The sequence below is a fragment of the Schistocerca piceifrons genome, chromosome X (genome assembly GCF_021461385.2).
Source record: "Schistocerca piceifrons isolate TAMUIC-IGC-003096 chromosome X, iqSchPice1.1, whole genome shotgun sequence".
Taxonomy (NCBI): domain Eukaryota; kingdom Metazoa; phylum Arthropoda; class Insecta; order Orthoptera; family Acrididae; genus Schistocerca; species Schistocerca piceifrons.
In genome coordinates, this window is record NC_060149.1 from 294,986,505 (window position 1) to 295,000,802 (window position 14,298).

The 14,298-nt window shown below is 41.6% G+C and overlaps 1 protein-coding gene across 2 annotated transcripts in view; it reads left to right on the forward strand.

The window, feature by feature from the left end:
* The first annotated feature begins 512 nt into the window (after positions 1–512).
* Positions 513–14,298, forward strand: part of LOC124721414 (muscle M-line assembly protein unc-89-like) — a 171,703-nt gene continuing 157,917 nt past the window's right edge. For both annotated transcript variants that reach the window (XM_047246380.1, XM_047246381.1), the window contains exon 1: positions 513–626. The gene's annotated coding sequence lies outside the window, so the exon portion shown is untranslated. The remainder of the gene's footprint in view (positions 627–14,298) is intronic.

Here is a 14,298-nt window from a genome sequence, read left to right on the forward strand (position 1 = left end):
TTAATTTTGAAAAATAATATTCGTGTTACCTGCTCGTAGTCTGTAACTCAGCATCGTCAGCTCTTAGTTAGTAACAATTTCGCATCCAGATACTTGTGAATTGAACTCAACGATCAGAGTGGTTAGCTTGTGATTATTTGGGTGTCACGTGGCCCAGATACAATTCAAATCTCCTTGGATAAAAAGGCTTTTCTTCCTGTGAGTAATCAACGTATTAAAACCTCAGAGGGATAGAAAAATGAAAAGAAAGTACTGCAAAAATTTGCAGACGAGAGCTAAATGGTCGGTCGACGCGGGCGGAAGTGGTCGTCAGATGAGGGGGGGGGGGGGGGGGGGGGTGCCGACCCTCGACCGATGTCGATGGCGGTGAGTCGTCGATGACGAGCAGCCAAGTGTGGGGCGTGCCGGCTGTTTGTTACCAAACGTCGCGAAACAAACGCCACGAGGCATGCCAGCGCACGGCTAATGAGGCAGCAACAATAATTTTGGGCGCGCGTGGGCCGACGCGCTATTCCTGGCGCGGCGGAGAGGCGGGCCGCGAGGAGGCGAGCCGGCGAGCGGCCGCTCAGCTCACAGACGCCTGCCGGCCCTCCCGAACAGCGCAGCCGTCTGTTCCGAGACATAGTGTGAGTGCCGCGTGCGCGTCGCGATAAGTACCGGCTTCTCTGTGCTTGTGCTTGTGCTTGTCTCTCTGGACGCCACACCATAATGCCTGTGCGACTGTGCCGGAGCTAACGCTTTTCTGGAGCCATTCTGTATGTTCCCGCAACCTGTGTAGTGGTGCTCACTTAGCATCGCCAGCTCTCCGGCGAGAGAATGAAAACTTTTTGTTTCTGTTTGTTTGTCGATATCGTTAAACGCTACTGTGGCATCCTACTCCACTCCGCTGCTTCACTCACCTGAATCCCGAGTCCTGTGCCGTGACGTGGGAATATGGTATGATTTTGCAGGGCACGTTACCCACGTCTCCACGAGGCTGTTGAGTCCCGACAGTTTTGTGGCAATTGGCCCGCCCTCTTGAGCGGATACAGATGAATTTGAGCGCCTGCGGAGAGGAAAATCCATGCCCCGCTCACCGCTTTTTCCCGTAATATCTCCGTCTTCCTTGCAAGCTTTCCCTAATAACTAACTTGTACGCTACTTAGCTGTCGAGTGAAATGGAAGAATTCTCTGTGATTTAACTCATATTAACTAATTAACTTAGTATCTTGTTCACGTAAATGACTAAGAAATGTGCTACTCTTGCTGGTAACATCCAACCTCACACTTTTTTTTCCATTATCGGAGCAATACTGGTAGTGAGTGCGTTTTAAAACCCTGTGTTGACGACTTTATCGTGGTGTTTATTTCAGATCAACACAAAGGAAAGTGCTATAGAAGTGTGAATGTCTAGAAACATGTGCTGGCTGTGAGTGGATTTGTAGGTAAATTATTGACCAGAATGTTTAGCGTATAGTGGCCGTGCACGACCCTCACTTACGCATTTCCATTAGTAAAGATCGTAGAATATTAAGTCAGCGAGCCAATATGGAAGAAATGTGTGATCTGGAAGTGTTACTTTTGGACTACGTGAAAACTGCACCTCAATCGATATCAGACTGCTGTGATACCTAATTTATTAGATACTCAATGTCAAATAACAGCGCCATAGTTTCATGCTCCAGGAAGAAGAGTAGGTTCAGTGTGTCGTACAGATATTTCTTTCTGCGTGCATCTTGTCGTCGCTGAAGTAAATTTTTTTGTATCCAAAAAATCGATTATTGGTAAAAGAATTGAATACCTGCACAGACTGAAGTTTTACGTGATAAAAAATCGTGCAGAAGGCTCCACTTGTAATGCAGACATTCCCATAGAAAGTGAAACTGTCAAGAAATGTGTGTGAACAGTGCATCTGGGGCGAAGACGAGGAAGGCCTGTGGCGTCCTTCGGCACCGCCTTGTGCTCCCCAGGGTCTGTGTTACGCAACGGATTCTCTCAGTCTGAGGAGCCCAGCTTCGCCGTGGAAGCACCCTCTGGTTACCTCCAGCTGCTGGCAATTCGTCCGTCTTCAGGATCCCCTACAGAAATAAACAGTGACTACCTAGTTCTAAAAGCGTTGAAACAGATTTTCGATGGTTCAGCTGTTTAAAAATAAATCTAGGGCGTGTCGCTGTAGGTTCGTGCCACGGACTACTTACAGATCTCGTGTGACACACAAACCTACACACGCTAAAACTCTCGCCTTGTGAAATTTCCAGTGACTGATAGCCACTGCTCAAAGGAAGACAGTGCATAGCATCGTGCATTTCGCCGAGCCCTCCTACTGGTAACGGTAACTCTTTACAAGTTACAGGGCATTTAACGAATATAAAATTGTGAATCATTAAAGATACTCGTGTTGTATTTATACAAGTGCGTCTACATCACTGAGAAATCGCGAGATGGTGGCTTCCGATGAAAAGTGTAATGATGCAATTCTCGGCAATCGTGACTAAGATAATCATTTGTAAACAGAAGTTAAATTTGTAATATATGTCACAGAGCTGGTGCGGTTCAAATTTAGAGGAACAATGAACTTGTAGAAATAACGGAATCGAATGTAACTGCGACATATGAATAATACCATGGATCCAGCCACTGGATGCGCTATTCGAAAGTGCACCGTATACGAAGCGCGTGCTGCCAATACTCGATTTCTGTTCTAATGATCGGGGTTTGATCTCATTGAAGAAAGAAAGAAAAACAAGGATGTAATGACCCATCGACTCATGGTCATGGGAGACGAGGTACAAGCTTAAATAGGATAAGGATGGAGAAGGAACTCGGCTGTGTCTTGCGCAGCGGAGCCATCCCAACATTCGCCTTAACCGGTATACGTAAACAACCGAAAATCTTAATCTGAATGGCTGGACAGGGACTTCAACCCTGTTCCTCCAGGCTGCATGTCCATTGCCTTAGCTCGGAGTGATCTCGTTGAGTCACGTAGATGAAATTAAACGGAATAAAAGACGGACCGATAGTGTATGACAGATAACTGATACGAAAGCATTTGCAACATTCTGGGAGAAATTATATCTGCGGAACGTGGAGAGTGGAGGCAGCCTCATCCCACGCATTTTGATCATTTAGATTCCGTTTTCCTCCCGTCAGCGCTGTTTATATGAAACAGAAGGGTGAGAAATAAATTAATTGTAACAAAACACTAAAATATGCCTCACAAAGCTTTCTAAAAAGCATACTCGCACGATGGTTGCAGGGAATGGTGTACAGGATGAGAAAAATAAACAGGTTGAAATTATCAAGTAACCTAACCCACCTAAGAAAGTAGCCTACGCTTAGAAACATTCTCTGTAGCTGAGTTACATAAAAGTGCTTTCTTTAGATGTTAGTCTTGGCGTCTTTGGTGCATTTGCGCGAGATTCCTTCTGCACGCCAGATTCGCACGAGCGGGAAAAGCAACCCCAGCGCCACCAAGCTGGAAGCCCTCAATTAAAACTTCAGGTCTCAAAGGACTATGAAGAACTGCCTGCAGCCACAAAAGATTGTATTATTTGTTTAGAAATAAATCTGCTCTAAATCGTATACTCTACAGTGTTCTCCTCGCTACCGAAATGTTTACATCACAGGTCAATGAAATGCTGGACCTCATAAATTTGTACTCTGGATGAACGTTCAGTCTTACATCGCTCATTCTACACAAGTGAATTGGTCAAAGAAAGATCCTCGTGCATCTACTTAGTGAATGAGTGAGTTTAAACGGATAACAGTGTTGTTCTTATTTCAAGTTATGTTGATGTTAGGTCTGGAATATATGCCTTTATGGGTTTGTCAGCTCAACAACAAATTTCTTCTGTCGATAGAAAGTTTAAACTTCATTCGACTCTTGCAGAAACGATTGGTCTACGCGAACGACGCTATATGCACTCCGATTCTCGGGTCATACGTCAGACTATAATCGATTCTACTACGGAAAGCGCGTTAACTCGAAAAATGCCGTTCATGTGCTCTCTGGAATGGTTCGGAGTAAGAGAAGAAATTGTCTCCACAAGATGTACAACTTACTCCTCGTAAACATTGCGAACAGCTTTCGCTATTTCAGTGGATATGTGAATTGAAGAATGTGCCTAACGTTACGATTTTTAAGAAAACTATGTTAGGTTGTCAAGGAAATGTAAATAGAGCGTATCAGGACATAAATTCAGTGTGTCTCTCGATGTGTGAGTTATTGCCAGTTACCGTAAACAAAGCTCCGATTGGTTTTCGGCTTCTCAAGCCTTACAACCACTGCGTCTGTTACGATGCATCTCTGTGAACGTAACATACGACGCCAAAAGTACTTACTGTCACATCATTCCGTTGTATGATGTAGAAAATGGGCCAAAATTCGCTCTCACGGACGAATTCGAGATGGCCTGATTGTGCAATCAGGCGCAAATGGTTCAAATGGCTCTGAGCACTATGCGACTTAACTTCTGAGGTCATCAGTCGCCTAGAACTTAGAACGAATTAAACTTAACTAACCTAAGGACATCACACACATCCATGCCTGAGGCGGGATTCGAAGCTGGATAAAATTTCATCTTGCAGTTTCACTCAGATCATAAATTTTAGGTACTCTTAGATGTTTATAGCAACAATGCCTATCAAGGGAAGCGCATGCCTCTTGAGAGAAGCGTCAAGACACCCCGTAGCATGCATACCGACTTCCTACCGTGCAGACTTTCCCATCTCAATATTTGTCATTTGTGGTTCAGAAATGCATAGAGGGGGAAAAACTTTACCTCGCTTATTGGTCGATAGTATACTGTAACTGTGAGTATTATTCCTTGCAGAACATTCGCGTGATGAGACAAGTTCGCTCTACACGAGAACGTAATCAATAACTATCGCACATTTAACTACACAAAGCTGCAACCAGTGTTTCAAGACGATTTTTTACTGGAAAATATTGCAGATGAGCCAAAGCTATCTCCTTTGCGCCACAGTTCTCACTATACAAAACAAAGACAATTTTTTGACAAGGAAACTGGAAACACAGTAGGGCAAATACGTTCCAATCTAATACTTCGCCTGCAGGCCCTTATATTACTGTCAACTGTATTGCTGCTTAATATGAATATGGGTAATAAAGACCAATGAACGTAAGAACTAAATGATATGCAATCAGATCTCAAGCGAAACCAGTTACAAAACAGCAAATTGGGAAATCTAGAGCTGGTTGATAGTTGACCTCGCTTTTCCTCCTGAAGGCCTACTCTTTGTATTTTACCATTAATTTAGATTTATTGTTAATTTGAATCTTTCATCAAACGAGCCGAGACATCAAGATATTGGTCAGGGAATAATACGACAAATTTATTCTATTAAAATTACTGGGTGTGGTGTTACTCAGAGACGAAGCTGTAGTCACGCCCTGTTCGGCGCAGCTCAGGGATGAAGAGAATTATAGTAGTCACTTTACTGTTGGTTCAATGAGCGGCCCTAGAGGCGTTATGTGTGTTAAATTACTGATTACCGTAGTTGTTTCGCGAGAAGACCACGAAGCGATTGATGTAAAAAGGTTTATAGCTCGGAGGAGCTAGGTTCCGCACACAACGGTCTCCTACTCGGCTGAAATTTAAAACCAGTACCAATAGCACTAATTAACTGAAATGAACTTCATTTAGGTCATCCTAGCTTGAAGACTCTGTAGATCTATTTTAAACTTACCGCTATACAAAAAAACACGCCGCTATAACACATTTTTATTTGAATATAATGGTGAAGAATAAAGGAACGAAGGAGTCCTCTGATGCTCACCGTCTGCCTGTTGCGAATATACTATTTCATTCATTATAATGTAGGTGTTGTGGTTTTCATTATAATGTAGGTGATGTGGTTTTCATTATAATGTAGGTGATGTGGTTTTCATTATAATGTAGGTGATGTGGTTTTCAGTATAATGGAAGTTAGGTACTTACAGGTTGAGCATTTAGTAATTTTATTGAGGTATTAGATCACAGTGAATTAGTGCTGTTTAGAAAAGGAGAGTAAAGGAATAAAGAAACTGATGGACTGAAGGAATTATTTAGCAACGGAGAAGTTGTGTGAAAATGCCCGATATCGGTGAAAGAATAATCAACGGTAACTGTTAATAATCCATTCAACAATTATTAGGACAAAAAGGAAAGAGAGAAATCGTTTTTAACATTGACACCCACATCATCTCTAAAACAGGCTAATTTGTGCTACCACCTGAATGTCGAACTGGATGCCATAAGCAGAACAGTTCGTACAATAGGCAAACGCAGAAATGTACACAGCGTAAGTGACACTTCACCTTGAGAGCTGCTGATGTCTGCACCATGTGATCCTGTGATCCGGAAAGAGGACTTGGAAAGATGACTAGAATTACTGCTTCGTTTTTCAGTTCAGCCGTGACTGTTGTCTCGATGGCTAAGCGTGTATTGACGTTTCTTTATTTTATCGTGGCTTGGAGTTTAGTAGCCGACATGCTGTTCTATCTAAATGGGATTCCTTGGCAGTATTCCGCAATTATTAAATTTTGAAGCTTGGCGTTTTTCTAAAAAGATTACCCAACTCTAGACATCCTGTTTCATTCAAGAAAACGAATAAGTCGAAACACTTTCCCACATACTAGTATCTTTAACTAAGAAGAAATTGCAAGGGTAGCCAGCAGTGTGTTCAGATCGATGATGATGATGATGTTTGGTTTGTGGGGAGCTCAACTGCGCGGTTATTGGCGCCCGTACAAATTCCTAACCTTTGCTCAGTCCAATATTGCCACTTTCATGAATGATGATGAAATGATGAGGACAACACAAACACCCAATCATCTCGAGGCAGGTGAAAATCCCTGACCCCGCCGGGAATCGGACCCGGGACCCCGTGCTCGGGAAGCGAGAACGCGACCGCGTGACCAAGGGCTGCGGACTGTTCAGATCGAGCAACAGCCCTTCAGTACGTATAGTTTGGGCGGTTTTCCCCATACATCGACGCTTCTTGTTTGAGAAACTCTAACCGAGAAGAAAAATAGAGTGTACACGCCGTTACAGGTTTAAAAGCACATTATTCGGCGCGTAGTCTTTGTGAAAGAGAAACAACAACGGCGCCAGAATATTAGATAAGCTGTAAGTTCAAACCTTGAACGAAGGACTTGTTTTGCGACAAATTTTACGAAACTATGGGAATGAAAATATAGAACTGCCATGCTGTTTCGAGACGCTAACAAAAAGATTGTTAAGTGACGCTGTGAAATCAGGAAGCTTGACTTGGAGTGAATGTCCACACGAGTGGCGAGCCCACAACGACATCCTCAGGTGCTCACAAAATTTTCGATGCAAGCTTCACTACATCGTCTCTAACATAATAAATATCGTTGTCGCATACGAGTGTAAAGTGTACAACATAGCATTGCTTTTGTACGTAGTGCCATGCTTTGTCACGGTAATAGCACCGCCACAAACAGCAGAAAAGAGAACGTGAGTGAAAACTTTTTTGGTAGCGAAAACTAAGGCATGTGTAATCACACCGGAGAAGACGGCAATAAAATAATTTTTACTATAAGAATGGGGCTGAACAATAAACTGCGGTAAAAGTAAGCCTGCACACATAATAGCTGACAGTCATATATTCGACCAAAGATAGAACTAGGAAATAAAACAACCCACTGAGATTGATAAAACAATTTTAAGGCATGTGTAGGTCAAAGTAAAAAATAATAAACAGTCCTCTACTCAAATCTGATGATCGTGTAATACCGTAAGGAAATAAGCTTTAAAAATAATTGATTTTTAGTATTTCGCGTAGTTACTGACGGAATTTAAAAATTTTAAATGTTATCATAATCTACTCGTCAAGAGGTATAGTCTGATGTTGAAAGTTTAACACAAGAAGATCAGTATTATAGTTAGAAACTATGTGTTTGACTTGAGGCCGCATAACTGTCGGCGCGTAAATTCAAGGACTCCATTCACCCAGTATCTGACAATGAGAGTACTTACCTATCTCCAAAAACGTTTCCACATAATTTCAAACTTTTACGAAACTTTTTCTTGCTGACGCCCTCCAAGAAATGCAGAAAGGAAAAAAGTTTATCGCTTACTACATTTTCGTTGTTCGGTATTAGGACCGACGCTTTAATTTATAACTTAACACGTTTCAGGACATATGATGCCACAGACATTAGGATGGGCGAAAAACTAGCTTTTGTTTAAAACGGAGCCCAAATTACCCAGTTTATATTCATCCGGTGATTCATAATGAGAGCACTTTGTGACTTCCAACAAACTTCAAAACAGAATTTAAAACCTTTCCTAACCTTTTTCTCTCTTATATGCTTAAAGGCAAATATTTAAGACGTTAAATCGTTTGTAAAATAGCCAGATGTTCGCTGTCGTTTTGTACATGGGTCTTGGACTCCTTAATGAATCGGGGGTTTAATTGTTCTCTATATTCTGCAAGAAAGAATAGTCATATGTGCTACAGACTTGACGATTGATCGGGACCTCGAATCATTGCATGAACGGAAGGCAACCTCCCGTATCACCGAGTTAGCATAGTTACCTATGTTTCACGAATTTCTTTCGGGAAGTTTGGATAAGATGGTTCAGTACGGAAACGAATCCCTCAATGAGCACAGTGATTATATTGACACGCACTATTTACATATACATTTAGAAAATTCTATATATTTTATCGAATAAAAATATCAAAAATTAAGAAAATATTGAGGGGTTCGGAAATTTCTTCACGACGAGATCTCGCAAAACGTCACACGATCCACTACTCGCGAGAACAAATCCAATAAAGTTCGCGAAGTAAGCACACTGCATTTTAGGGATTCACATACAGCACTGATAAATTATATCGCATAACCGGAAGTAGTTAACAGAATTTTATTTCGTAAAGACACCCATGTTTAACGTTAACAATGCTGTAGATCCAAAAGGATGATGTGCCGCGCAGCGGGCGCCTGCATTGTGACGTTATGTAAATGACGAGTGGACTGGATGTGATGCTTCCATTCGGTGGCCTGTGAGGTATCATGGATTTCTTCCCGCGGGTTCATGTGAAGTCATTAGTTTATTGCAGCAACAAGCCAGGCACCGTGTCTGACTAAACAGCACTCCTCCGTATAGCTATAATTGTAATTAGTGCGAACACGCTACAGAATGTCCGCACTCATTTCATTCCGAGTTCAGAAACATGTATTGCAGCTAATGGAATTAATTCTGAATAACGTTTATAATTTAATCAAACAACTTTGAGTGTGTGGTATTTTGCTGCTGAGCTCGTGCTGCAGTTTTCATTTAAAGACACTGTCAGTTAACGTAAGATCTAGGACACTGTACAGATAACGCACGGCAGTAATTGTGCATATATCGGGCAACTGAACATCTTGATCCACAACAGTGATTGAAGGAGGTAAATTTCTTGTTATGCAATGGCGACGGGTTCCATGAATATTCTGTCCTTGTAATCTGGTCTCTAAAACACGCGACGTCTGCTTCCCTCTTTCGCAGCAAGGGCTTGGAATCCGCAGATTACCCTTTCATGTTCTGCAGGCTGTCTCCTCGCAGGCCAGCTTCATGGGACCAGCTACGTTAGTTACGTCTAACAGGTGTAACAAAGTAGCGGCGACTCGGGGTACGTTCAGAAGACTTCGACCTTCTGGCTACGAGCGAGTTGGTTCAAATGGCTCTGAGCACTATGGGACTTAACTTCCGAGGTCATCAGTCCCCTAGAACTTAGATCTACTTAAACCTAACTAACCTAAGGACATCACACACATCCATGCCTGAGGCAGGATTCGAACCTGCGACCGTAGTGGTCGCGCGGTTCCAGACTTTAGCGCCTAGAACCGCTCGGCCACCCCGGCCGGCTACAAGCGAGTGTCTAATTGTGGTGGCAGCTGAGGATTTCTCTCTTAGCATTACTGTTGCCTCATATTTGGTGATTGTAACTGCATCGAATTCTATGTATGATCATATGTGTAAATTATATACATTATATGTATGATTATATGTGTCACGAATAAAGTGCGGAAGCTAGTTAGAGTTTCGTTTCTGAATTAGTTCATGTGTGGAACTAAGTAAGCTTACATCAATGATTATCGCGGTATTTTAAATCCGTTCAAAATGGTTCAAATGGCTCTGAGCACTATGCGACTTAACTTCTGAGGTCATCAGTCGCCTAGAACTTAGAACTAATTAAACCTAACTAACCTAAGGACATCACACACATCCATGCCCGAGGCAGGATTCGAACCTGCGACCGTAGCGGTCGCTCGGTTCCAGAATGTAGCGCCTAGAACCACACGGCCACTCCGGCCGGCCTTTAAATCCGTCTTCGCAACTACAAGAACATGTGTTTTTAATTACCAAACGCATTTCATTTTATTGAAATAAAACATCATCAGTGGTAGTATTTCTGCCCGATCTCGCTCACACTGGGAAATGCAGTCTGCTTGCACGCTTTGAGGTATTCCTTCGTTTGGCACACAAATTAAGAATTAAATCAATGAAGTTTAAACAGTGCAACGAATGGGACTGATGCGGCCCGAACTCGACATCATCCGTAATAGGAAGTAAAAATTTACCATTCACTGACAGCAAGTCAGTTGTTTACCGACCAGACACATAGTTCTTTAACACGCAATCTTCTAATTATATCTGAACGAAAACCGAACCCATTTATGTTTGTGAGCACTGAGATAAAGTGAAACAACCTTCCTCATACTGCATTGTTCCTACATTGCGTACATTATCAGATGTTTCCTCTAAAAAGCATTATAAAATTTTGAGGAAGAATATTTTGGTTTCAGAATTCGCCTTTGAAAAGGTTGGTTGGACATATTACAATGTCCTGTACACGGAAACGATCAACACATGTAAGCGATCTCTTTGAGAGCCACTAATGCTAGTTAACCTCTTTAATTTAAGTCATCTATCATTTTCCAAAGTATTAGTGGTGAAATGGCTACACTCTTCCATCATGCTCGTTATCACATTCCTCCCGGTTGTCCACTGGGCACGAGCAAGAGTGGTCCTTCTCTTTACAGCTTGCGTCGGCTGGGAATTAAATGATGAAACATTAAAATAAGCCACAAAATTACGAATTAAAAGTGGAACCCACCAAACATGTGTTACAAAAATTCACGTAGAAATGTGAGATAAGCTAATCCCCAACCGTAGCCTCACTTCTCCCGTCAAAGGGAAGCTGTTAATAGTTCCTCTATATCCAATTGACGTCAAGGATGAATGTGACTTATCGACATAAATATCGATAGACTTCAAGATTTATACAATTTTCCCATATGCAAAGGATAAATTTTTCTGGAAGTCGCCCTTCAGTCATCTTACCCTCTTCTAATTTGATCACAGTTGAATGTAAACACTGAAATTACAGGAAGTAAATCGAAATATTTATCTCATTATAGTTCAATGTGCAATCATTGCGTTACGAAACTCGTTTCCTAAAGGTTAAAAAGTAACTTTTATAAAATAATTACGTTATCCTGTTACTTACTTTTAGTAATTCATCGGTGTAAATACAAAATGCGAATTTATGAGAGGTAACTTACTATCCTTCACTTCTCTGCGGCGAAATTACAGTGAGAAGACCTAAAGAAACAGTTCCGGTAATTAAATGAGGTCTTTCCCTGGCTGAGGAGACACAGCGTAATTACAGAAGTATGTATAGCTTGGAGAAGATTGGGTTCCTTTTCGCCAACCAATCACATAGTTCTTTAACAAGCGATCTTCTGGGCACACCTAAACGAAATGTGAACATTTTATGAAGCCTAGCTCTTCCGTTTTATTAATTAACACATACATCTCAACATGTTCGCTCTTTCCACAAACGAACAGCGTCGGTGGTGAAAGATAACTTTCATTTGTTGATAATGAGTACCCTGTCGTTCGCAGGTCGTTGTTTAATGGTTAGCATTGCTACATCTAGATCGCGGGGTCCTGGACTCGATTCCCTGTCGGGTCAGAGATTTTCTTGGCTCGGAGACTGGATATTTGTACCGTTCAAAACATTTCATTTCATCTTTATCGAGGCGGAAGTCGGCGAAGTGGCGTCAAACAAAAACACTTGCACAAGAGGGGGTTTCCCAGCGAATAATGCCATACGACCGGCGGACACTGAGCGACAAACATGTGTTAAACGCGTTAGACTGAATTTCGTCTCGCGACAAATGGTGACAGAAAACTGAATGTCTTTTAAGCTGCTATACGTGGAATATTCGACGACCAATCAACTGACAGTTGTAAGTACCGTTTAATGTGTCTCGGAGAATTCTTTATGCGCTAAGTTCTTAATTCTTGTTTTTCGCTGACTTGACACATGTCATTCACTGTCTTTCCTACCATATTTCATTATGATTATTATGCTTAAGTCAGGACTGTCTTACTCGTACCATTTACTTACAAAGAAAACCTGTGACACGCCCAACAATTTATTCTGCTAGCTCCAGTGATAGCGATTCAACAGCGAAAAATGTGTGTAATGTCGGTACGAAGATATTACGTTCTCCGAGAAATGTGAGGTAGTGACATGTGATCTAGCTATGACTGTAACAAGCTATGTTCCCTTGGTATTTGATGCCGATAAAGACGTCCTTGTTTTCGTTGAACAGAAGTACAATTTGTCCATCATTTAATCCTGAGATCACACAACTTAAAGAAATTTCAAATACAAGAGCATATAATTATAAAACTTAACTAATAAGGAAGTGTTAAATTCTCTTATCAAACACATCAAGTAATGAAATGGAGTATAAAAATATGAAAATCGTTTAGTTCGGTATAAAACCGTTCAGAGGGCCTCTTTACTGAAATACAAGGCACTGAAACAACACATATACACAAGCTTCGCTGAAGCATCTAACGTAAAATCGCCATATAAATATTTCACCACCTAGCATGTCGAAACTAAAGCCTGCTGCAGACACTTAAAGGTCGATTAGAAGAAGGGAAAGTGAAACTCAAGTGCTCGGCGAGGGTAGAACATTGATCACAATACTTTGTCAAGTGTAAGGCCGATATGGTACTGTTCCAAAAAGGGTGATTGCACTCGGACGCACCGAGCGTCCTACTATGGGGCAGCTGGCAGGTTTCGTTGGTCTATCGCTATGAACTATTCCACGGGTTTACTGGCAACAGCAGACTTCATGGTCTAAGGATTGTGGCCGTAAGATGCGGTCACCACAGTAACAAACAGCTACAGCCTAAAATCAGTTTGCCTGAGAGGAATAAGTCGATGGAGTAAGTCGTCCCTGGTTCTTTAATAACTTTTCCAGGACGCAATCTGTACATTTAATGGAATCATATCGAGATTTGGAGCCAAGTTCCATATTAGAGACCCTTGTTCACTCCAGACTGAATAAGCTTCCAGGATACAGTGAATCCGGAGATGCCAAAAGTGGACTGCAGGTACCTATAAACACATTATCCAATCAGACGAGTCAGTTTTCTCTCTGTAAGTTACGGACAGTTTTATTCTTTAAACAGTTTCTCTACGCAAGTGTTTTTCAGGTGGTTTAGAAAAGCCTTATTACATTCCATAATCTTAAATCATTACACAAGGCGCCATAATATTTGACGTCATCATAGTTCACATCTGTACATACGATTTGAAGACTATCAGAGAGATGAACATCATATTTCTACATTTCTGTGACGAAAATATTGTAATCTCATAAATATATTACGATTGTAGTGCGGACCACAGCGAAAAAATATAAAATAAAGTGATGAAATGTAGATCTCCTGAGCTTAATATTGTAAGAGTACATACACTGAGCTGCTGGTACTGTTACGATACCAGAACACAAACCTTTTAATTTTCCAGTATTCCCCATTTGTTCTCAAACCCCCTCTGATCGCGGGCTGTAACAGCTCCATACTTTCTTTCACTGATATTAGAGACTTTCAAAAAGAAAGACCTTTCCTCTACGAATTAAAAATTTAGCTGCTGCTAATGTCATATGCTAGGAGCGGGTGACTCTAGTTTGAAGTTGTGAGCTCATCATTGGATGATTTTGATTTTCCATTCCTGAAAGTTACATTAATTTCATTCGATATATCTCTCTGAAGAGCTTCATCCCTCTTCATACTTGCGGAATCGAGCCTTTGACGGGTGACCAAAAAGCTTGTGAATTAAAAAGTATACAGCTTGACTGGTAACAGGCAAACAGCAGCTCAAGCGATTCAGACACATATACGTTCTAGGGATATGCTGTTCCTCGTCAGTTTGCGTCCCTGTGGATACGTTTGCCGCGTGTTTATAGGCCCTCTTGCACGCCAGCATATT